Source organism: Panthera tigris, chromosome B1 (assembly GCF_018350195.1).
Source record: "Panthera tigris isolate Pti1 chromosome B1, P.tigris_Pti1_mat1.1, whole genome shotgun sequence".
NCBI lineage: Eukaryota > Metazoa > Chordata > Mammalia > Carnivora > Felidae > Panthera > Panthera tigris.
Genome location: NC_056663.1, coordinates 190,167,021 through 190,192,531, shown reverse-complemented (window position 1 = coordinate 190,192,531; position 25,511 = coordinate 190,167,021). Strand labels below are relative to the sequence as shown.

Here is a 25,511-nt window from a genome sequence, read left to right as displayed (position 1 = left end):
CTTAACTAAGACATGGACTCAACATTTGATATGAAGGAACAGCGTTGTCACAGCGATGCAGCACAAGAAAGGAAGACACCTGCAAGGGAAGAATGATGGAGTGGAAAATTAGAAAGAACCTAGATCCTCGAAGGCATCACAGTGTTATCATATCATTCTTGGACTGCCAAACTCTGAGCTCATTTTACATGAGAAAACTGAAACCCCTGAATTGTTTTGGTCATTATTGTGGTTCTGTGACTTCCAGCAGACCTCCAACTCTAACAGATAGACCTCTTAATTGGAGTCTTTGTTGCATACCACAACAATTGTTCCAAGCCATGGCTGAGAGCAAGCACTGTTAGGACTAATGCCATCTCTGCTATGCCCCATTAAGAATATAAATCTTCTAATATAAATCTTCCTGAGTAAACCTTAGATGAAGTTGGTGTTGACATTTTGGTTTCTTTCCTCAACTGAAAATGATACCTTGTGGCTGAGAGGCAGAGTGATGAAATGAAGTCAAAGGACTTTTGTTTGAAAACCACTTCATTGCCATCAACCTGTGCGATGTTTGGCAACTCTTCTTTAATCTTTTTGTACTTCTATTTCTTCATACACAAAATGGGGTTAACAATATCTTACAAGATTATTGTGAAAATAGCGAGATAGGTTGTGTATAGAATTTAGTATGGTGCCCGGCACGTTGTAAATACTCAGTGGTAAATCGTAGTCGTTATTTCAAATAATTTTTTTAAAAAGCTTTTCAAATTGTAAAGAGTTGTACAAGTATAAGGCATAATTCTTCCGATTATAACTGTGCCAGTTATTAAGCTATTGCCTTTCAGCTCCAAACCCTCCTTCCTAGATTCAGCTCCGCAGGGTTGAGGCTCAGACTCTGCAAACTACGAGCGGCTTTGCAGACACTCTCTGCTACTCCTCCACTAGGGGGCCCTAGAGGGAGACTGCGGGGCTGAGCGGAAGGGGCGGAAAGGGTGTGCTCCTTCCCGCCTGCTTCCTGTTGGCTTCCAATCTGTTTCCTGTTCCTGTGACCTGCGCTGTGGTGAAGCTTTTCCGTAATGCGACGGAGTTCCTTCCCGGACTCGTAATTGAACCTCGTTTACATTTTTTTCTGACATTTCCAGATATTGTGCGCCACTTCGGAGGTAGCAGCACCAGACACATCTCCTTTTTGTTGATTTATTATGTTTTTTGTTTTTGTTTTTTGTTTTTGGAAAGGAGCAGAGTAAGGAGGAAAAAAAAAAAAAAGGCCAAGAGGCATGGAATAGAAAATACAGATGCAAGCTGTTTTGCTAATTTTTAAGTAACCACAACACGGTAGGACAAAAAATGCCCTGCACAAAGCAGGGCGATAAAGGTTCACAAAACAGAGATCGAAGTGTTCTCTTAGGCAAGCCTCAAGATCTCAGCCTCTGGTACGTGGAATTTAGGTTGCAGTCCCTGTTTTTTGGATGGAGCGTTAGGTGTGTGGCACTGTCTGTGCTTGTAATCCAGTTTGAACAGAAAATGAGGACTTGGCCCAAGTAGGAGTAGATACGTTTGGTTTCATGGGGCAGGTGACTACCGAAGTTCCCCACGATGCCTACCCATGCGGGGTTGTATTTCCTGTCAAACTTCCTAATGGTCCTTTTCTGTTACGTTTCTTCAACATCTGAATAGCACACTGCACAGAGTGCTGTTGCATCTCCTCCGACATATCTGTTTTTGATCCAGCCTTTTGGTTGCACGTGGTTACCGTGGTTACCGTGGAGCAGGTGCTGGCGCCTGGCAGCGGTCTTGTGGTGGATGGCAAGGCTCAGACAGGCTTCCCCACACCTTTTTAGGATCTCAGGCCCATGGGCTTCTTTTCAGCTCTCTTACGAGCAGCAGCTGTGCAGCAGCGCTCCCTCCTCAGATCTCTGGTTCAGCTCTGTGGGGCCCCTCCAAGCTTCCAAATTTGAATAATTGCAGCCTCTTTGTATTCTTCAGCCCCAAGGGTGTGAGCGGTTTCCTACAGTTGCTACCTCTTTTCATAATCAGCCCATATTGGCTTGCGAAAACCCACTGTTAAATTTTCAGAAATTTTGCAAGGCAGTAAAACTTTGGTAGCTGGAAATCTGCCAGTCTGCCACACTGGGAGTATTTACACCATGGAAATTGGCGAATGCTGCAAATCAGGTTTCTCCGACCAGAGAGCTGGTTGAAGCATTTAGAAGCCCAGGATTACTTTTTACTCCTTCAGTTACCTAGTTAATAACTTTACATCTAGTTAAGAATACTTTATAGTCAACATTCAGTTAGTTGAATATTTTCTTTATTCAATTAGTGTGGTTTCTGAATCCTGAATGGACCCTGAGTAATATATAACCTTCAGAGTTATGCCTCTATCAACCCCAGTTGTACTCCATGGAAACTGGTAAGTGTGAGTAGTTTTGTTTTATTTTATTTATTTTTGACAAATGCCTTTTGTAACAAGTGCCTGACACTTTTTAAATCAGTTGCATGAGTTGATGCTGGTTCAGTCTCCAGTTGTAACATGGAAAGCTGTCTTGCCTGGTTTAGCATGTAGTTTGTAGTGCTTTCCTCCTTATAGAAGGGGTTGAAATATAGCCACTGACTGAGCAAGGAGAATGGCATGCTTTGTGAAAAAACAAACAAACAAACAAACAAAAAACAAATAAAACCTGTTTTAAATGCTGTTAGGCTCCTCTGGGTCACAAGGAATCCTATTATAAATCTTTTGTAAAAGAAACAACCATTCCTCATTCTGGCAATGGTATAGACATGATTTCACATGCCAGGTTTCTGAAAAGCTAGGTATACTTGACATCTCTGATTCCTTAAGATATGTACTCTGACTCTCAATAACTATATGCTTTCTCTTGAGGCTTTTGATCTCCATTCTAACTGCATAATTTTGCTTATTAGACTTGGAGAAACCTATCGTTGGCTCTCCAAAGCTTTGATCTTGCTCAACATGTCTATGAGGCTCCACAAGGTTATATTCTAAAAAGAGATGCCAATATTCTAACATAATCATCAAAATAACTTGTAAGAAAAAGCAAACTTTTCACACAAATCCTATATTTAAAGATGCCTTCCTTCCAATAACATTCATTAAGCGACCATCTGTTTGTCTTTGATTATCATCTGGACCACTAATAAGCGAGTTTAATCCGAGCAGTGTTATTTGCACGCTACTTCTAAATTTAGTGCTTTTCAAAGAAGTCAGCAAGGCTGGCCTCCAGGAAATATTGGCTTTGATGTAACATCTGGTTTTCAGGGAGTTTCTGTGTAGTGCCCATCTGGGGGGGTGTGGACCAAAGGGCAAAAGGAAATCAAGTGACTTGCCCAGAGTCGTGTAATTAGTTAATGACTTAACCTGCATTACCTGCAGTTTCTATCTGTGGCTAAAAGTTCTGGTGTGTTTATTTCTGTTCTGTGTATTGTATGGATACTGCATATGTAGATGTAGCCACCCCTATCTGCAAATATTCACAAATAGATAAATATGTGGATCTGTAAGACTGATTATTTATTTATTTGCATCTTTCTGGTTGACGTTTCCTCTTCTGTATTTTGAGAAGAAAAGAAATTTCTCTGCATTCTCTTCCCCTTAATTAAAAAAACGATTTGAAATAATGGTTATTGCCAGCAAAAACTTTCCTACAAGTGAACCGATTTTTTTCCTTGTAAGGGAAATGGAGGGTTAAATTGAATGGATAACTCACTTGACTCGAGGGTGACTGGAAGGCATCATCAGCATTCAACCTTTTTCCCTTCTCAGTTGTTTTCTCCATTTTTCCCTGCTTTCTCCTTCCCTGGGCTGGAGATAACAGGGCTGTCAACACCTAATATGCATGATTATAAGGAAAGTTCAAGGTTTTGATGCTTTTATTATAAAAGAAATTCTTTTTTATTACTTTGCTGGGTCAATAATCAATACGTGATTTTAATATCCGAATACTAATTATAACATAATACATTCAGTCTAATTAGTGCTTTTAGCTTTAAAGCTATTTTCACATTTATGGTTTAATTTAATCTTCTCAGGCTTTTATTATAAAATAATTTGCATATTATGTATGCTTAGGATTGTTTTCCCATCACCTAAAAGACCACTCGAATTTTTGTACAGTCAAGCATATCTTAATATCTTATAAATTATAAAAATTAAAATTCTAAACTGACAAATTGGGGTAAGTCTCAGTTCTACTGGCTGTGTGACCTTGGGCAAATCATTAGATCTTTCTAACCTTCAATATCCTCATGTGAAATACTTATCTCATAACATTGAGAGAATGAAATGAGATTACATGTAAAGCTGTTAGCACAGTGCTCTGATACACATTAAAAGGTCAGGAAATAGTCCTCAATTTTCTTTCTTATTCTTGTTTCCTTCTATAAAGTACATTAGTGTCCTATTCTGGTTTGTCTTGTGCCTGTTTCTGCTTGACTCTTAAGAGATTTTGTGAAAATCAGTCACATAGTGGGGTGAGAGGGATCTCGGAAATCTTAGAAACCTTAATTACAAAATTAAATGGAATGGTGTGCAAGAGACTTTTGTATTTGGCTGCACGAGATCCATTCCCATTGCTTTAGGCAGTGCCACCTAGAATTCCCTTTAAGAGAGTTCCTTTTGCTCTTTTCTGTGCATTCTCAGGAGTAGATCCGACAACTGAAGCATCCACCCTTAGCCAAGGGCTGGGTAATAAATAGCCCCAAATCCTTTCAGTTGTGCTGCCTCTCCTGGGAGTTTGAATCCTGGTGAAATAACACAAGGGCAGGAAAATGGGTAAAGTCACTGGGGGCCCTGAAGTAACTACCCGTCAGAGAAGTCATGTGGTATACTGAGTGGCTGAGAACAGAGACTCAGGAGCCTAATAGCCTAGGTTCAAATTAAAAATTAAATCAGTTAGAACATCAAAACAGTTTAGGATGTGCCTGGTACATATTTTACTACAGTATATGTTATAACTGCAGCTGCTAATACTGGTAGTATTATCATTCTATTCTTGCTGTGAAATACTGTGTCCCACCTTAGTTCCTGTGCTTAGTTGCCTGATCTGGTTCTCCAGGCTTCCCTTTGATTCTGAGAGCTACTCGATCTCCCTTTCTAAAGTTCTCTACTGCCTAAGGTAGCCAGAATTGGTTTCTGTTGCTTGCAACCATATAATCTTATGCAGTAACAAATGGTCTGAGAAACCGTGACATTGCATTCCCTCTTTTTATAGATTTTTAAATATAGATTATGAAACTGGGTGGAATCCCTTGGCTGAGATCTCTTAGCATGTGTGTGGCAGTATTTGGATTAGTGCCTGACTATCCTGACCACTACTCATGGACCTTCTTTACTGGATCAGAATTATGCTTAATTTGTCCTTATTCTTTTCTTTCTTTAAAACAACTCTAGCTCCTTGTACCTGAGTCTTGCCTTTCTTCTTTATCACATTATTTTTGCCTCAGTCTTCACTTTTGTCATTTGTTTCCCCAACTCCTGCTTGAAAGACCAAGGCAGTTATAAGTTGGGTCTCACTGTTGTTCAGGGACTCCGTTAGGACAGATGCTTGTCCTTTCCCCATACTCCTTTCCATATTGTCATATTTCTGTATTTTTATTTTGAGAAATATCATTCATTAGTTGCTTTGTTCATTCATATATTCAGTCAGTCATTACTTAATGAGCATCTGTAATGTTAAGGGAAATTTTTTAGATGCTGGGTCTATGGCAGTGAACAAGGCAATGTCCTTTGCTGCAAGGAGCTTACATCCCCAGTGGATTTATAGACAGATAAATTCAATTTTAGTAGAATGTTAGTGTTAAAACTGTCAGGGGTAAGGATTTGGAGAAGGAGGGGTCCTAATTAGTGTATTGAGGAAGCAACATTTCAGTAGAGACTTGAATGAAGTGAGGCTATGTCACTTCACTGTGAGTGTCTGTGGCAGAAGCATTCCCTGAGATGGGCATATCCTTGGGATGTTTGAGAAACAACAAAGAGGCCAGTATGACTGGAGGACCGTGAATAAGAACATTGAGGTCTGAGGGGTAGTAGAAGCAGACCATGTAGGGCTTTGAAGTCATAGTAGGCCTTCTGGACTTTTTTCTAAGTGTGGTGGGAACCATGAAATTTTGGAGCCCATTTATGCTACTTAAGATCAGACTGTTAACATCTCTTCCCAGCACTGTGCTCAGTGATTTCACACAGGTTTTTAAACACTGACCAGCTTACCCCTGGTGGGAAGCCCTTAGAGGGTTAAAAGGAGGAGAATGGCACAATCCCATTTATCTTTTAGAAGGATCACTGTGGCTGCTCTGTGGAGAACCATTTGTAGGAGATCAAGAGTGGGAGCAGGGAGACCAGTTAGGAGTCTATTGCTTTAGTCCTGGGAGCATTGATGCTCAGAGTTTGGGTGTAGTGGTAGGATATGCATGAAATAGTGGGATGTATAATGTATTTTGAAGATAGAATGATAATATATGCTGAAGAATTAAATGAATGATGTGAGTGAAAGAGGAATCAAAGAGTGTCTCCAGATTTGGGTCCTGAGTCACTGGCTTAATGGAGGTGCTAATTACTCTCATGGGGAAGACTGGGAAGTGGCAGAATGGGATAGGAGCTTATATTCAAAGGTTGTAGTTTGGATCTCTGTTTCCAGAGTAGAAAAACAGAAACGAAGAAGAATTAATGATTGGGAAGAGTAACCATTGTTAAAAGGCCCTACAAACAGGAGAGTGGAACTCAGAAGTTTTCAGTTGGCCAGCTTTTGTTGGGAGTGAAGAATTGGAATTGAAATCCTTGAGGGCAGGTGTTAGCCTATTAGACAGAGTCTCTTCTTTCTTAAAGTATAAACAGGTTTCTACCTAATATTAAAATATACTTCTTACATAAAGATCTCAAACATGCATACAAAAAATAAAAACATTTAATTAATCATTACCTTTCTAAGCCTCAGCCTGTTTCTCACCAGTGCCTAAAGAAATTGCTGATTATATGGTTTCTACTGAATAATTCAACCAGACTCTTTCAGGCCACACTGTTACAGTGGTGGAATTACAGAATAATGGCTAGGAGAACAGGTGCCGGAGCTCAGTAGTCTCTGTTCAAATCACAGCTCTGTTCATTTTTAGCTGTGTGACTGGGAGAACTGATGGCATGATCTCTCTCTGCAACTTGCAGGTCTCACAGCAGAGGGGAAATGCACATGGCTAACTATGTGTTAATCCTTAAAGCTTCCTCACAAGTGACAGATGCGACTTTGCCTACCTTTCATTGGCCAAAGATAGATACATGGTCAGGCGTAACATCAACAGGGTAGGGTTATTTCATCTTCTCACAGAGAAGGGCAACACAAGTCACCAGACCACACTTGATTACAATGTTCTTCAGAGAGTGACAACAAATATTTTGAACAATGATACAGGTACAGGGTAATATGGGTACAGGGTAATATGTGGACCTCATCATAATGGCATATGACCTTAAAGCTCTGGTTCCAAATTTATTATTACTGACAGTATCAAGATTCTCTTCAAAAATGAAAAATTCTCATTAACACCTAGAAGGAACAGATCAGAGAATTATAGTTCCAGCAGCTAATTAGAAGAAAATAGCTCTCCAGTCTTAGGATTTTGGATTGTGCTATAATGGTACATTTCTTTTGGGAGCCCAAGTTTCTGTGGGTTTAGCGTCTGAATTTTAGAATTGCTAGAATTTCTTAAATTCCTTCCCAGACTGCCCTACAGGCATGGTGCAGAAACTCTGCCACTCATTCCATCCCCTGGGTCTCATCATTTTTCTGTGAAACAAGGTAGACCAGTTGTCAACCACTTGACTCACAGTCATGTGGTGAGGATTAATGAGTTAAAGTTTGTAAAATGTCTCCAGCTACTGAAAGGTGATAAATAGAAGACATAATTATTGGTATTTTTCCATCTTTATTTAGACTTGAAAGGCCTTTCTAGTCACCTTTGAGATTTTGACATAAGCCAGCTACTGTGGTGAATTTCATTTGTTTTACCTCCCTTCTGTTTGACATTTCTCTACCCTCATCCTATCACAGTGACTTTAAAGAAGGAATGTCAGCCTTAACCTTTCATGTCTCCATCTGTTGAGATTTTTGGCTTGTCTCATTGTTATTTTCTACATTTTATTCTATCATTTACAAGAATGTCCTCTCAAGCTTAGGCTGTTAGTTAAGTAACACAGGGGCAAAAAAGGACACACTGTAGTCATATGTTTATTCTATATAGTGCCCGGTGAGTTCATAGGGTGGTTCAATGATTAACCTATATTATTCACAAACACAGACTTCCACTGAGCTCTCTGTCTGAAAGTCTCATTACTAATTTAAAATAGAGTTCAAAACAAATGTTTATTATTAATATATTCAGTGCATTAACATATAGGTACTCTCCACCCCTTGCTTTGACCAGACAGCGTATAGAGAAAAGAGGGTTGAGAGAGGAATATTTTATGTAGAGGTTGTCATTTCCGGGATGTCATTTAAGTTAGCACTTTTGTGTCCACTGTGATTTTGCCTTTGGGGTACAGAAATAAACTGTAATGCTTCTCCAGGGAGGCAAATTTGGTTTCTCTCAGGAACATGCAAATAGATGGCTTCCATTTTTACATTTTAACTTATTGCCACTGTAAGGCAGATCTTTCTGCAGATTCCTGTTTCTCTTTTAAAACTTGCCTCTGCAAAAGTGACTCACATTAGACCCGCCTGACTCTAATCATGAGTTATTTGGCTTTCCTTTAGCACTAATGGAGGCAGGGTGGTGGTAGGAAATACCATTAAAGGGCAAGTTTATGTGAAACTCTATATATAGTGAGGCTCAAGAGTTACATGTAAAATATGAATCAGAAAATTAGGGCTCAAATTTTGGCTCATTCCTTTATCCTCAACAAGCTTTTATAGTGTTTATTAGGATGTCTGGTGCTAGGTGTATCTTAGCCCTTGACCAGGGTTCTTCTTTGGGCAAATCACTTGAGGTTTCAAGCCTCAGTTTTCTATTTGTAAAATGGGAATAATACACTTTATCTTGTTATAAGGACCTGTCCTAGTTTTCTTTTGGTTGCAAGTTCCAGTTTTCCCTTCATGCCTGTGCCTTTAACCCAGCCATTTACTAACTCAGTACTAATAGGAATGGAGTCTCAAAATTAAATCCTGGGAACCTTTTGCTTCTTACCCACTTTGATTCTTGACTCAGACTGTTTTCCTTAATGTACTGTGTTCCTGATATTTCTGTATCATCTACTGTTGTTGGTTATAAGTAAAATCCTTGGCCCAGGTTTAAGGTGCGGCCTTTGTGACCGTTGGCTTTTCTGACCATCACTTCTGGTAATGTTGATGTCTACAGAGCCTGGTCAAGGCTTGTCTGGCCCTGATATCAACTCTTGAGGTTGACCTGCTGGACTAGTGACTTGGGCCTACTCTGTTCTGCTATAAGGGGAAATTTCACAGACATGGTCTCAATCTCATTGACAGTGGACCAGCAAGTTTTAGTGTAATTTTCAAGGCTGCATTTAGATGAGGTTTAGGGCAAGACTCCAGGTCTAGGGAAAGAACTGGAGTCCTATTCAGGACCTGTGGAAGAACCAGTCATAGGGGTTATTTCCAAAAGTGTTAAAGGCAACGCCATGGTTTGGTGTGCTTAGGAGAGACCAGGACTCATTTTAGCACACTGAGTACTAAACTCATAGGACTAATCTGCTGTCTCTATGTTGGTTGTTGGGTCTCAGAGGGATTGGATCAGAAATCAAGTGGCTATTAGACCATAGGTTGTAGTGTTAGAGTTCATTCCTGAGAAGCACCAGGAAGAGTAGGTATTAAGATTTTGTAAACTCTAAAGAACTACACAAATGTGGCTGACATCATTATTGACACTATGTGTCACATGGTAGATATTCAACAGGTATTTGTTGAATAATATCTGTTGCTTTTATTCCTTCGTTTTTACTGGTGTATTTGTTGTGTTATTAGAGAAGATTCTTGTGTCTGTTACACATTCACATCTTATTTCAAATTGTTGTTTTTTCTCTCCAGAGAGTTCTGACAATGTTAAGGTGCCTAGTAGTGGTAATCTGGTAGGTAGTACCATTAAAAAGCTAGTTCATGTAAATTCCCAGAAACAAGGAGGCTCAAGAAATTATGTGTAGATTTTTTTATAATTGAGGTATAAGTTACATGTAAAATTTAAATTAGAAAGTTGGGGGTTCAAGTTTTGGCTCATTCGTATATCCAGTCAGCAAACATTTGTAAAGTGCTTAATAGGTGTGGTACTGTCTACTATACTATCCCATACAGTGAGTCCTTGATTCATAGCAGTTTATTCATACTGGTGATTGAGTATAGCAATGGGAGAAACCATGAATTGCTTTTATCAGTCATCTTTCTACGAATAGTGCATACAAATAGTAGGCTGGCCATGGGTTAGGTTTTCCTGAGAGGGAGTAACTTAATATGTGTTAATTTCTAACTCACAAGTATTTTTTGAGTTAGTGTAACTCTGTTTCCTAAGGCTGACTAATTCCTTTTGTTCCTTGGCTGGAACATTTGTTTAAAAGCTGAACAATATTAATGAAAATGAGTATCATTAATCATTACTCAGTTTTGATTAAGTAAGCATTCTAAATTGCTCAATGCATTATTCTATTTATATTTCTAAAATCCTTTGTGATTGATCTTGGGCAAGTTACCTACCTTCTCTGAATGCTAGTTTCTTTTCCAATCAGTGTGAATGTTTTTGGTTATCTTTGAGGATTTCAGCAAGGACCAAATGAAACCATGCAGTCCTTGGGTAAATATTTATTGAGTGCCTCCTATGTGTTAAGCACTGAGCCAGCTCCTAAGGGTATAGCCATGAGGCAAATCTAACATTGTCCCTGTCCTCATGGAGATTACAGCCTAGGGAGGGAAACAGACATAAATAATATAGATTGCTATTTAATTACAGTTATGATGAGTACTACAAGTATAAAACGGGGGTGTTACGTGGGAGTATGTATTTCAGGGAAACTGAATGGGAATGTTTTTCTTGGGAGGGGGACATATATGTGAAGGCCTGAGGATGAGTAAGACTGAGAGGTAGAGAGACTCAGGGAAGAACATCTCAGGGAGAGGAAATAACCTTCTGTGAGGGAAGTTTGGTGCCTTAACACTGTGGTGGAATTTCAGTGAGCAAGAATGAGAGGGATGCATGTGAACTTAGGGGTCATTTGGGATCTGATGGTGAAGGGCTTTGTAGGCTGTGGTAATGAATTTTTCCTTATTTCAGTTCACATAATGCCCTTAAGGTTCATCTATGTTATAGCAAATGGTAGGGTTTCTTTCCTTTTTATGCCTTACAAATATTCCATCATATTATATACCACATTTTCTTTATCCATGGACACTTGGAAAACCAAAGAACTTCGAATCTACTTTAAGGGTTATAGGAACCATTGAAACATTTTAAATAGATTTTCATTATAGGAACTTTTTGTTTGTGAAAGCAGTGGGGGCAGGGGAGGGGGGAAAGCGTAGAAAGTGTGCAGAGTGGATGCAGAAAAATCTTCGGAGGCTATGATAGTTATCCAGGTAAGAAATGTAGGTGCTTTGGGGCTGGGGAGTACCCCTGGAGGTGGAGAGCAGGGATGCACTGGATATGATAAGTTAGAGGCAGGAGTTAAGGATAATGTTCAGGTTTTCTGGTATGAGCTACTAAGTGAAAGATGCTGGTGGCATCTTTATAGAGAGATGAGACAGTGGAGGAGGAAAAAGTTTGGGTTGGCTGAGAATAACAAATTCATTTTTAGGGATGTTCTGTTGGAGATGTCTCTAGACTTCCACGGAAAGCAGCAGGTACACAAGTGAACACACAAAGGTTTGGAGCTCAGGAAAGCGATATGGATGGAGAAGAGGTTTTTTTTTAAAAATTTTTTTTAACGTTTATTTATTTTTGAGACAGAGAGAGACAGAGCATGAACGGGGGAGGGTCAGAGAGAGGGAGACACAGAATCTGAAACAGGCTCCCGACGCGGGGCTCGAACTCACTGACCATGAGATCATGACCGGAGCCGAAGTCGGCCGCTTAACCGACTGAGCCACCCAGGCACCCCGGATGGAGAAGAGGTTTTGATGTAGAAGGGATGGCAATTAAAGTCATGGAGAGGACGGGGTGGCTTGGGGAAGTAGTGCAGAGTAAGAAGAAAGGAGAACCTAAGACCAGAGTGTAAGGGAATATCAATATTTAAAGGTGAAATAGAGTAGGAGGGAAAGGCCAAGGGAAAAAGACAATAGAGAAATTAGGAATGTGCTGTCACAGCACCAAACAAAGGGAATTTTTAAGAAAAAAGGGATGAATGGGCCTGAGGGATATTTTGGAGTGATAGAAATGTTCTAAAATTGGACTTTGGTAATGATTGCGGAGTGATAGAAATGTTCTAAAATTGGACTTTGGTAATGATTGCATGGTTCTGTAAAGTTACTGAGAAGAATTGAATTTTTTACTTAAAAGGGTTGGATTTTATGGTAAGTAAATTATGCCTCAATAAGCTGTGAAGAAAAAAGAGACAAGGCATAGTAACCATCTCGACAGTTGAACGGGGATGGAGACAGATGAAGACTGAGAAGTATTTTTTTTTAATTTATTTTTTCACCAAAAGGAAGCCTTCATTCGAAAGGCGAAGGGTGTTTGGAAGACATTGAGCACTGGATGGTGAGAAGTGGAGGCAGTGAGTACTGACAGCTCTTTGCAGACACTAATGTGCTTTGAAAAGTATAAATCACATTATATGGTATTGTAATTATATTTTCCTAAGGCATAACACGTTCTTCCTTAGAACAGTGATTTCCAAAGTGGAGTACAAGAAGGAATAGTAGTACTTGCAGATGCTAATTTCATCTAATAATGAGAAAAATTAGCTTTACCAGTTTTTAATAGATTGACAGTGGTGCTGTCCCTTGGTCCACGTGGGCATTTTCATAAACAGATTGTAAACAGTGTGGACACTGGTACTGACCTCATTAGCTTGCTTACTTTCAGTGACATGTAGTATGTTCCATTTCAGCTTATATCTGGATAAGGTGTTGCACAGCTTATATGATCAGGCTTTAATGAAATAAACTTTCGAAGAACAGACATGTTTCTTTAAAATGTTCCTGTAATTAAACCGCATTATAAAACAAATTTTAATATTTGAACTACAAAGAAGAACATGCTCCTAGTTCTCTGTCAGTCACATGACCACATCACACAGTGATTTAATCTGATCAGAAGTTGGCCCAAAGCATTTGAAACAATTACAGTGATTTGAAATTTCATCCACTGTTGTTACTAAAGTTTGTCGTGTTTGTTTTCTCCTGTGACCATTGTGCCTGCGTGAAGTACTACTGTTTATCACCTTGGTCAGTTTAGTGCAAAGACTGTGAAGAAGGTAAAGTCTGTTTTTGTATTTCTGGCTCTAGTTCCCATCAACGCACTTTTCCTGTATTCTAATCTCCTTTGCTTATGCTCCTCCCAGTCCAACCCCACATGAGCCTAATCCTGAGGTCAGTTTTGCTTATTCCACTAAGCAACTGTGGTAGCTTTGGTGACAATTCTCAGGCACCCCTAATGTGTATATTTTCCTGCGCTGCTTGGAAGATTGTAAATTCATAGTACATATGAAAATCTTTAAAACTCTTTGTAGTCACTGACCCCCAAATCCCACTTTTAGGAATTAATCATGAGGACATTTTCAGAGCAGCCTGCAAGATTTAGCTTTAAAGATGCCACATTGCTGATAATACAGAAAAATGGGAAACTATTTAAATGCCCAATATACAGGGTTAAATTATGGTACTTATGCACAATGGATATTACCCAGCCATTGGGAATAATGTTGTCAGAGAATATTTCATGACCAAGCCATTTAGTGAAAAAGGCAGGATATAAAAATATGTATTTGGTTCCATTTTTTAGGAAAAATGAATATAAATAGGAAAAAAGACTGGAAGGATATACATGGAAGCATTAAGAATCATTACCTTTTGGTTAGCACATTACGGATTTTTAATTTCTTTTTTGTGTTCACCTAGATTCCCTACATTTTCTAGAAGGAACATAACAAATAATAAGGAAAAATAAATTACTGGAAAAAAACCCAAATCTGTTCTATCCCCTCTATTCGCCATCACTCCCATGGAAAGAGCAGTTGAGATGATTAGGAAGATACTAGTTTCCAGTGAGCCCATTACTGACTGCAAATGGCTGGTATCTCTGATGTTCAGGACCCTTTGGATAAAACCCAGAACCTCTTTTCAGAGCAGAAGGAAGGGCAGTGAGCACAGAAACATCAGCCACTCTTACTAAGGTCCTGTTTGTGCTGAACATCCATCTAGGCTCCTGGAACACAGCAATAAACAATATGATGTCCCTGACCTTGGAATTTTACTTTCTAGTGAGAGAAGACAGCCAATTAATAAATAAACCAAGAAATTTATGATTTTCCAGGTGTAAGAAGGTCTATGGAAAAAATATAGCAGGTTAAGAGAGAGATAGAGAATGGTGTGTGTGTGTTGTGGGCTACATTAGATAAGGAGGTAAAGAACGCAGTGCTGGTAAGGTTATATCTGGGCAGAGACCTTGAAGAAATGGGGGATGGACCCATGCAGTTATCTATCTGGTTATCTAGTCTGAGGAAGCAGTCAGTGGAAAGGTCCTGAGGCAGAAGCGTGAATGTCAGGTCTGAGGCACAGAAGGGAGGTTGGTAGACTGGAGGGTGAGCAAAGGTGAAGAGTGACAGGGGCTAGGTCAGGAAGGCTCTCAGAGGTCAGATCATGGAGATTCTTGCAGTTCATAGGAAGGGCTTTAGATTTTATTCTGACAATGAGATACCATGGAGCACTTTGTACAGGAGAATGACATGATGTAATTTAAGTTGTAAAGGGATCACCCTAACTACCGTGGGGAGAATGGACTATGGAATTACCAGGGTGGATACAGAGAGGCTAGTCAGAATACTAGTGTTCATTCAAAAGATGATAATGAGTTACCATATAGTTTAGCAATTCCATTTAGATATGTACACAAAGAAATCAAAAGTAGATTTTTGTATACCAGGTTCCATATACCAGGTCCTTATATACCAGGTTCCATAACAGCGTTATCCACAAAAGCCAAAAGGTTAAAACAACCCAAATGTACATCAACAGATGAATGGGTAAATAAAATATGGTATAGACATCCAGTGGTCAGATTAAGAAGAAAATGAAATTCTGATCCTTCTACAATCTGGATGAAGCTCTAAAACATTATGCCATGTAAAATAAGCCAGACAAATAGTGTATGATTTGACTAATATGAAGTATCTAGGAAAGTCAGATTCATAGAGAAAGTGGACTAGAAGTTACCAGGGGCTGGGGTGGGGATGAGGATGGGGATGGGGATAAGGATGGGGATAGGGATGGGGATGGGGAGTTATTGTTTAATGAACACAGAATTTCTGTTTGGGATGATGAAAAAGGTCTGGAAATGGATAGTGGTGATGGTTGCACAACACTGTGAATGTACTTAACTCCACTGAAATACCCACTTAAAAATAGTTAACTTGGCAAATTTTATGTGTATTTTTACCTCAATTGAAAAAAAAAGATGCTGGTGGTTTGAACTAAGTAAGAGGCAAAGGAGGAGGTGGTGAGAAGTGCTGAATTTTGCATATATTTTGAATGTTAGTCAATGGGATTTTCTGATGGTTTGGATTACATTTGAGAGCAAGAGAGTAGTCAGTGATATTGATGAGATTGTGGGCTGAGCCACTGGAAGCATGGGGTTGCCATTTCTTGAGATGGGGGAGTCTGTGGGAGGAGAAGGTAAGGGAATCAAGGAGACAGTTTCAGATGTGCTAAATTTGAGATGCTAATAAGACATCCAGGTGACAATGGTGCGTTATCTATGCTAATCAGTGGTCCATCTAGCAGGCCTTCCCTTTGGAAACCCATTAGGACTTTGCCACAGAATTACAGTGTGGAGTCTGTTATTTAAAATATATCAGTTACCTGAATTATCTGTCAGGTTTTATTTGAACATACCATATTAAAAAAATAAACAGATAGATGGGTAGACAAGTGCATGAATAAAAAAAAAAAAAGCAAGCCAGCTCTCCAGGACAATAAAGAGATGTAGTGTTCTGGTGATTATCCTTGATGTAGAATTTGTGGCTATGTAATGGGAGGCTAATTGCACTTTTAAAATCAGTACATTTTGTTCATTTTCTTTTATCATGAGGTGGCCCTAATTCATTTGGTGCTTTAGATAAAGTTTAATGGGAGAATCTCAGAGTCACCCTGATCTTCTTTCCCTGATAAATTAGGGTAATATAGAACTCAAATCTAACCCGAGCTCAAAGTTGTTAAATACTTTAATTTTCATCTGTGTTTTGTGTTGGAAAATAATTTTAATATTAAAGGACAGCTGTAGACTGCTAATGACTTGAATACAGTTTGACTGTTTTCATGAAGTGCTCTGTGGGATGTCAGAATATTTAATTCAGGATGTTAAAAACATCCCAAAATGTCACAATAATTATATCACAGCAGGCAATTAAAACACTGGAAAATGCCAACTGACTAAGAGTGTTCCTTGTTATTTAGGAAACTATTAAGAACCTGACATGTAAAGTAAAAAATGCTGGTTATAACTTTCTATTTAAATAGACAATTTCATCACCAAATATGAAACTGACACTTGATAGAGTCAGGGTCATGTTAAAAACACAGCCCAAGGAGGAACTAAGGAAGAGATCTCCACTTGATCTTTAACTTTATAATATCTATATTCACACATTATAAAAAACATTGTTTGGTTTTACATATCATACCATATGTGCTGCAATATCCTCCATACAATGGTTGTGTTAATTATATCATATGTTGGCAGCCTTAATCGATCTGATTTTGCCATCCTAAATTATGGGCAGCGGAATTATTTCCTCGTTTTTTCAAATTGTACTTTTGTTAATCCTAATGGATTAACAATGTAATGCTGAAGACCAGGGGCAGTGTCTGCTTAATCCCTGAGGATTAGAGTGTCATTCTCAGTGGGGATGTTAAGAACTGACTATGATTAGTTAGAAGGGAATATATTCAGGCAGAGTGAGATACAGAAAACATAGTGTACCAGAGTCCCAAGAGTTTTAAGTGCAATTACAGGCGTGTGATTATCTTGGGTATAAATGCACAGTTTGCCCCCGCAACTGTAACATTTGGAAGGACTGTGTGTATGGGCAAAGAAACTATGGTTTAACCAGAAGCTGCATTTTGGGAAACTATGTCCACGTTTAAAATGGGTCACCCAAAGGGTTAAATGTTATCTTTAGTCAACATACTTAAGAGGGACTAGTTAAGACATAAAATTAACATAAGAGCATTCATTAAAGGCAAGAGTTATTACTACCGGCATTTATTTTTTTATTTTGGGAAATATGAAAAACAATTGCCTTGCCTTCAAGAAACATATGATTAAGTGAGGTAATGTCATAAAGCACATAGCATGATTTGTCCAGAAGAGTAGTTGCTTAAAACGTTTGAATTTCTTCTTTCATTCGTGAAAATAGGCAGCAACACAAAGAACAGTGGTATAGAGATGGCATTTGGGCTGAGCATTAAAGGATGAATAGACTAGAGAGAAGAGAACAAAATGCCTTGCAATAATGCCCAAACTCAGGGGTAGAGTTTAGTGTTTATACAATTTTGGGGACCCTCTTTAAGAAAAACAACACAAAATTATCAGTACAAAAATTAAGAACAAAAGTAAACCTTTAATTAAGAATTAAAAAAGAAAATACAACAAATTACACATTTAAAAAATCCAAGAAATACCACAAAAATCCTAAAATTGAGAAAAATAAATATTTCTGCCACACTGCTGGAATACCTATTCTTCATTTGTTAGCTGCATAATTTTTGATCATTTTTTCATATGACAGTGATTTTATAATATCTTTTATAGACAGCATAGGTTTAAAATTCAGTTGTTTCTTTGGTAATCAAAATTTGATTTTTTAACATTTTTTTAGAACAGTTTTCCTTTTAGAAAAATGTCATGACTCACTTATAGACTATGCAACTATTTAAGACTATAGCCAAATTCAGAGAAACTTCTATTAAATTCCTTCCAAATAGGAGTTGTAAGATTTTAGGGCATTTTAGAATTTCTTATTCAGGACTAATCTTTAGTACCAGTAGAGTTGATGACATTAAACAGTTTGCCATTGATGTCCCTTTTGAGGTAGAATATTTTTTTTAAGTAATTTTTTAAATGTTTATTTATTTATTTTGAGAGGGAGAGAGAGAGGCAGAAAGAGTGGGGGAGAGATAATCCCAAGCAGGCTCTGAGCTATCAGTGCACAGCCGGATGTGGGGCTTGATCCCATGAACCGTGAGATCATGACCTGAGCCGAACCCAAGAGCTGGACACTTAACCAACTGAACCATTCAGTTGCCCCATTTCTCTCCCCCCACCCTCTCTCTCTCTCTCTATATATGTACATATATATTATACATATATATACACACATATATATACATATATATACATATATACATATATACATATATATGTATAATATATATGTACACATATATATATTTAAATTTTTTAATGTTTATTTTTAGAGAGAGAGAGAGAGAGAGAGAGAGAGAGAGAGACAGTGTGAATGGGGGAGGGGCAGAGAGAGAGAGGGAGACACAGAATCTGAACGGGGTCCAGGCTCTGAGCTGTCAGCCCAGAGCCCCATGCAGGGCTTAAACTCACAAACCGTGAGATCATGACCCAAGGCTAAGTCGGCCGCTTAACCAACTGAGCTACCCAGGTGCCCCTTTCTATAATTAAAAAAAAAAAAAGTTTATTTATTTTGAGAGAGAGTGCATGACAGTGAGTGAACAGGGGAGGGGCAGAGAGAGGGAGAGAGCACTTTGCAGTGGAGTATTGAGAGTTAATGGGCATCTTTGTTGATTTAAGTATTTCATGTCAAATTAGCAAGAAATTGAAATCTTTTCCAAGTTTGTTCGTGATTCAGTCCTCTTCATGAATTGGATTATCAAAATATCCAATATTCAAAATTTATTTCTTCCTCTTGATTAATCATTTCATTTGGTATGATCTGAAAGCTTTTTGTTACAATTTGCTTTTTAAGTTCAGAGTAATTTCTGTTGATTTCATTCCTTTATTGCTTCTGTTTCATATTTCATTTTTTAAATCTGAAACTTATCAGTTATTTTAAAAATAATTTAAAATGGATAAAACAAGACCTGTTATATGTACCCAAGTTAAGAGTCTATAATTTCTCACTTGTTTTTTGGAAATTGCCTTCCCAAATGGCAATAAAAATTGTGCACATAAACTTTATCAAATATGCCATTCTCATCAAAAAAAGAAAAAAAACTTTCTTCATCTGAGATGGCCTGCAGTAAATTGACCATATTTGGAAATACATTTAGTTTAGTTTAGAGTAAACCCAAACTAAATGTATAGTCAACTTGACTTCCTTTGCTAGATCCCCAAAACGACCTCGTCATTTCAGTGTCAATAGACATAACAGGAGGTTTGACAGAGGCAAAGTCAGAGTGGAATAGCTAGCTATCCTTACCGGTTGTAGTGAATATATCTTTCTTTTGCAAAAGTTTTGAAAATATATGATTGTATGAACCCTTATTAGTGCCCTCCCAGGGCCTTGGAAAGATTTTGTGGAAGTGGGGGGCCTTGAGGTTGAAGCTCCATGAACTTAAAGTTTATTCTGCCGTCATCCAAACTTCTTAATTTAGCTATTTAGGATTTGACTTCTATTAACTTCTCCAGCTCAGTCTCTCATCACTTTCTCTCCTTTGCTGTCTCTGCCCGAGCCTTATTCAGTTTCTTTGAGTTCCTTGACTCTGCTATGCTCTGTCTTACTGCAAGGTATTCACTAGTACTATTCTTTGTCTGGCTCAATATTCATCCTCCACATGTCACTTCAGAAGTCACTTAGATTTCTCACTACCCAAGTCTAAGACAAATGCCTTCTGTATTTGCTCTCAGTGGTATCATACATTAATAATAATAACACACCAGTAATTAATAAGTCCATGGTACAGGGTAATAAGAACAATGATTAAAAATCTGTATCATATCCAGTTATTTAGTATGTACTTGCTTTCTCACCCGTATCTATTATTATAAGTAAGCTGTATGAGGGAAGGGACTTGTCTTGTTCCTCCACTCTAACTCTGTTCCCAGGCACAGTTCCTGGAACATTCAAGAAATATTTGCTCAAATGTTGAAATGAGGGAGGTAGACTATTCTGGGCTGAGGGAGTAGTATCAACAGAAAAACAAGCTTAAAAGTCAGTATAAAATAGTAGTTGGGAGTGTAAGCTCTGGACCCAGATGTCTGACATTTAAATCCCAAGTACATTAGCTGCATGACCACAGGCAGTTTACTTAATGTATCTCTGTCTCAGTTTCCTTACCTGTGAAATGAGGATAACAGTTGTACCCACCTCATATGGACTCTGATAATTAAATAGATGAAGACATGTCAAGCATTAAAGAATGCCTAATATATAATAGGTACTCCATAAATGTTATTTATTAAGAAAATTCATAGCTTAATCCAAGTCAGAAAGTTTATTTCAAACTAATGAGCATTCAGTTTTCACATCAACCTGACGTTTATAAGACATGAGGTCATTTTTGAGCTGGTAGACTCTAGAGATCATCAGTTCATCCCTTTGTTTTACAGAGGAGGTACTGAAGTGCACAAAAGCCAGTACTAGAATCCAGAATCGTCCAGATCAAGTTGACAGCAGTGGTGAGTTGAGAACAAGAGGCTTGGTGATACATGGCTTAGAGTGACATGGGAGGTAAAGGTTGTTGAGTTGCTCTGCTGAAGGTGGTTTACTGGTGTAGGAATGGTTGCCAACTTCAAGGGTTCTGTTCTGCCCAGTACATTTACCGATCTGGGTATCAAGGTTCTGGAAGAGCAACAGAAAGGGTTACAGTAGATTTCTGATTTGTAATCCGGTCCATATTGGCTTTATTTGAATGTCACAGTGGCTGATACAATGAGTGGGAAGCCAGAAAGATGATTCCGGATTCTGGCTCTTCTCCAAGTCAGAAAGCTGTGTTAACATACCCTCCTTAAGTATGTCTTTTCTTTACTTCTACATGCTGAGACCCACCGAACAGGAGGAGGCAGTCTCCCTGGAATTTGACAAGAGGCATATGGGATTCTAGGAGATGGAGTATCTCAGATTTTAAAGCACATGTGCTTAAAGAGGTACCACACAAACATAGAAAGAAGCAATTTTTTCTAAAATATTTGACTTAGGTGTCTGGCTGTAAAATTCATCATAATAAACTGCAATTGTTTTATATAGGGTTTATCTTGTAAGATGTCACTCAGCCAAACAGCAAGAGTCCCTATTAGTACGTAATTCTGTTAGGAGGACTACTTACCACTTCTGCTCAAAGTTGTAATAGGACCTTCCCTAAAAAGATGGGTTTGGTCCACTGGGTTCTGCGATCTTGAATGATAACTGTGAAGGGCTCCATTTTAATGCAGGACTGTGACAGATAAAGGAAGGGTTGAGAAACATAGAATGGACAGTAATGGACTATGCCAGTTTTGCTAAGCTCATGTTAATATACCCGGCACACTGCAAATAGTACAGAGATAGATAGATTGGACCAGGGTGGATCTAGGTCTGGATTTAACCTATCAGAGTGCTTATTGGCAGGCAATGCTTTTGTCAAAAGGGGTAACATAGTGGTAGTCTCTTATTTCATTTCAGCTCTGTTCATTTAAGTAAAATATACATTAAAAAACATTTATTAAACACCTGCTATGCGATGGAAGCTGTGCTGTGCTCATTATTGTGGATGTAAGGATAACTAAGGTAGATTCTTATCTTCAAGCAACTGACATTTTAAGGGAGATGGTGGAGGTCCTAAGGTCTCAGCCAGAGAGGGATTATTTCTTTTGATGTTTTTTGTTTTTGTTTTCTTGTTTGTTTGTTTGTTTTGGAATTGTCCTTTTATTTCCACATTGATTCATCCACGGGATATCCTCCACTGGACTGATTGCTTCTTGTAATGGAATGTTTTTCCTCAGTATAGAGCAACTTTAGCTGGTTAGAGTTCCATCTTTCACCATCAAATAGAATTAAGCTACTATATATTTATTGCATTAGCTATTTCCGTTCTGACTTGCTATTGCATAAATCTAAGCAATGCAGGAAATGACAAAGTTGAAAGATCCTTGACAGATGCTTTTTTTTGTCTGTGATTGGTGTGGTGGGAAGAGGGTTATAGTTCACCACTCTGGTTTGGAGCAGTTAAAAAAATACACACACACACACTGTCACAAACACACTCAAGACTGGGTGTTACCTAGAAGACTGTTCTGTCATTCTAAAGTCCTTTCCTTTAGGAGTGTATGCTATCTCCCATAAGCAGTTAAACTCTCTCTGAAGTAGATAACAGGTAGTATTAAGAGTTGCTCTTTGTGGAAAAAGTGCAGTGCTATTAGGCTTTTCCTGTTTAAAGTCCCATGTATTCCCTATGTGAATTACACCTAAGTAAAGGTGTGTGAAGGCTGTTTCATGACTTATGAAGATGAGGTCATTAGCTTGGTTTGCTTACAATCTGAAGTAGTTTTGCAACCTCCCACATTTATACCATAGGGCTTTGTGTGTATACACATGTACATATTTAAATCTTATGTTTTTTTAGTGTGAGGTATTTTTTTTACCATGTAGTCAGAGCTTTTATATCATTCTCTTCTGATCTGCATGAAGTAAGTAGCAGAAATAGGACTAATTAGATGTTTGTCCCCTTAGACTCTCTTCTCCTTTCTTTCAGCAATAACTTCTGAGTTTCATATGGGGAACCCATCCTTTTCCCATCTTCTGTCTGTATGGACCAGATGGGACTCCACCCATAGGTTCAGGCTGTGTCTTGTCCCAAAGGCCTACAACAATCACATCTCTCCTGTCGGGATCCAGTGATCAGTTTAGAGTAGGCAAATGACTGCCATGGGCCCTTGGAAGGAATCCTAGATTTTGGGGGAGAGATGTGGGAAATAGATCTTCTTTTCTTCGAGATTTGATGTTGAGAGGAGGTGGGGGGAGCTGCTTATTGCCACATGGAGTCACAAATGAAAGCCAAGAGAGCAGAAGGCAATGGCAGATAAGGATTTAAAAAAGAAACTTGATGTGCTGGTAACACCATTGATGTAGGTAAGCACCTGCATGAAGCCACACCTCAAAGTCAGCCTTACCTTTGGACTTTTTAGTCAAGGAAAAGTGTTTTTCTACTCAAGCCTGTTCGGGTTGGGTTTTCAGTCCTAACTGGTAAGACTCTGTAAGTGAATAAGCCATGGTTTCAGTTTTCAAGGACCACAGTTTCCCAATCTAGATAATGAAGGTGCTTTTAAAGTCTGTTAAGGCTCTAAAGTCACGATTCCTTCTTGAAACTCTAAGGATACTGAAAAGCATGCTGAGAAGTAATGTGTGTTCTTTGGTGTCCGACAATTTGAGTTTACTCTTGGGTGTGTGTTTCTTTTCATTTGGCAAATGGTTGGTATTTCCAAGGCTAATGAAATCTAGGAAAGATTTACTGAAACCTAAGATTTTGATTCAGAAATAGCTAGGATGTTATCCTTTAACATATTAATAAAACCATTGAATAACTCAGTCAAAAGTCAGCACAAGCTAACTATATCCAGTCTGACAAGAATCTGTACTAAATTCCTGTGTTATTTTGGCACTAAATAATTTGTATTTTAGTATGCAAATATAGTCCGTTCCCTCTGTGATGATCAATGTGGCTCCAAAAATTTAGTCATGAAGATTGTGGTGCTTTGTTGTTGCAGGGTTAAGCCGAAATAATATACATATTTTTGAAAGTATTATTCTAGTCACTGTGCAGAGAAAGACATGTTTTTCACTTGTTAGAGGTATAGGAAATAGACCAGTTGCTACAATCGAAATGTAACATTATATGCTGAACTGAAAAAGAGCTGAATCATGGGAGAAGAGCCACTTTAATGCCACACTTCTCACAGAAGAGAACTAACCCTTCACTGTTGCCCGGTGGGAATGCTGAATGGATAGGAGCAAATTACCAGTTGCTTTTATGACCATACTTGTTGCACTGTGAGATTTTATTGTATTTGATAAAATGGCATGAATATCCTATTTAAGCCCTTGTGACAAATTAAATGTTTGGGAATGGTTTCTAGAAAGTGATTTTTTACAGTGTCCTGAACACACTAGGGTGCTCCATATTTCCGTGTTTCTGCATATGTGGTTCCCCCAGCCTGAAATGTCATTCCCAGACTTCCACACAAAATGAGTCCTTCACACCTTTCCAAAAATATTTTAGGTGTTTTGTTTTTCCTGGAGCCTCCTCTACACATTTGATTGCTCTGTCCATGGTCCCATCACTGTTACCTTGTCTATGTTTTTTCTTGTAGAATCAGTCAGAATCCATTTGCACTATTTCTCTTTCCCTGTCTCTCCCCCTGGACTTTGAGGACCTTGGATTCAAAGACTTGTGTGACTCAGCAGGTGCCCAACCACATGTTTGCTGGTGAATAAATACTCTTAGTGGTCCCCACACGAGTGAACCTTATAACTGTAATGATAATGGCTACCCATTTTGAACACCTAATAATGGCCAGGCAGTGTATATAATTGTAATTTAATCCTTCACTCTGCTAGTGTGTATGATCTTTCTCTCCATTTTGTAGATGAGAAAACTGAGGCTCAGAGAGGTTAGAGGGTTGCCAAGATGTCACTAGTAGGTGGTAGTACAGGGATTCAGTCTGTGCTCTTTCCTCTAAATAATATTTCCAATTTTGCTTGGAAGAGTTATTTAAATTTTTTTCTGAAGTGCTTCCTTTCAAAAATTCCCTGAATAATTCCCTTGAGAGCTCTGTTTCCTGCTAGATTTGTGCTACCTGCTTCCGTCTGCAAAATCAAATAAGCCACTTTGTGCAGCTCCTTCCTCAGGAAATCTGGAAAACGGAGCTGTTCTTTCTAGGAACACTAACAATTCATCTCCATTTACTGGCCTGGCTTATGATTTTCAGTTTAACTCATTGCGGCCCCTATTCCTTGGGTTGGGGTTGTTAGCATGATAAGTCTAAAAAAAGTTTTTATCCCAGCCAACAGAATCAGGAAGTGGAAGTAGATTTTTGGAAAGATTGGTAAAGAAAGAAGTTATTTCAGTAATTGAAGCCAAACATTTTGATTAAAATGATCTAATTCTTTGCTTTGCTCTGCCAGTATAGATCTGGTCCACACCTGTTGTGTTCTGCACTGCACTTTACCCCAGTGGTTGCCAAAGACTGATTTGTGAATTCAGCCTGCTCAAGGGTTTCAACAGTCTGAAGAGAAATCAGAAACAAAGAGAGAGTAGTAAGAGAAAAAGTGTGCACCTGAATATATATGTACCTATGTACAATATACACACACACCCTCACAATCATTGGTTCCCTTTTTTGGTGAGAATTGTTTCATATTATGA

At 38.5% G+C, this 25,511-nt stretch overlaps 1 long non-coding RNA gene across 2 annotated transcripts; it reads left to right on the top strand.

The window, feature by feature from the left end:
* Positions 1-1,050: 1,050 nt before the first annotated feature.
* LOC122238109 lies at positions 1,051-20,836 on the top strand. Of its 2 annotated transcripts, none has more exons than XR_006217067.1 (3): positions 1,051-1,415; positions 2,306-2,395; positions 20,722-20,836. It is a non-coding gene; the product is annotated as an uncharacterized LOC122238109 (long non-coding RNA). The 2 variants fall into 2 exon arrangements; XR_006217068.1 differs by lacking the exon at positions 20,722-20,836 and adding an exon at positions 12,629-12,697.
* Positions 20,837-25,511: the final 4,675 nt, after the last annotated feature.